Source organism: Aphanomyces invadans, assembly GCF_000520115.1.
Source record: "Aphanomyces invadans strain NJM9701 unplaced genomic scaffold supercont1.15, whole genome shotgun sequence".
NCBI classification, from domain to species: domain Eukaryota; phylum Oomycota; class Saprolegniomycetes; order Saprolegniales; family Verrucalvaceae; genus Aphanomyces; species Aphanomyces invadans.
In genome coordinates, this window is record NW_008580160.1 from 335519 (window position 1) to 336069 (window position 551).

Sequence of the window (551 nt, forward strand, 5' to 3'; positions counted from 1 at the left end):
GTGTGTGTGGTACTGAAGATCGCCAGCAAAACAAACTGGTCGACGAGGTACCTCGTTTTCGAAACATTCACGCCCAGCCGCTGCCGTCGGACATGCGCGCTGTTGGGTGCCACGATCTGAGATTGTTTCAGCTGCTAAACGGCAACAGTTATCCACTCTACACGACAACGTTCTAGAAGATCTCGCCGCACGAGGAGGCAACGTTCGGTGCCCATGGCCCCGCGGTGTGTGTGCAGGAGCCGGCCGGCCAGAGCAGATCCCGCTAATGAGTTGCGCTGGCAACACCAACACCTGGGCTTGTCGGCAGCTTCAATGGGCAATCGCAGCCAATTTTGAAGTGGGGACCGTTGTAAATTGGAAGAGCAGACAGATTCGCCCACCCTAGCACGCGCGTTGTCCGACTAGGCTTGGTGACCAACATCGTCATAGCTCCAGAATCAACTCTATGAATTGGTATTGCATACATAAAGCTTTGCCTGCGCTGCGCACTTGTGTGTGCAAAGGTCTTGAAGGGCTGCTCAAGCGTGAGCGATCTGTGACCTCTTTTCACA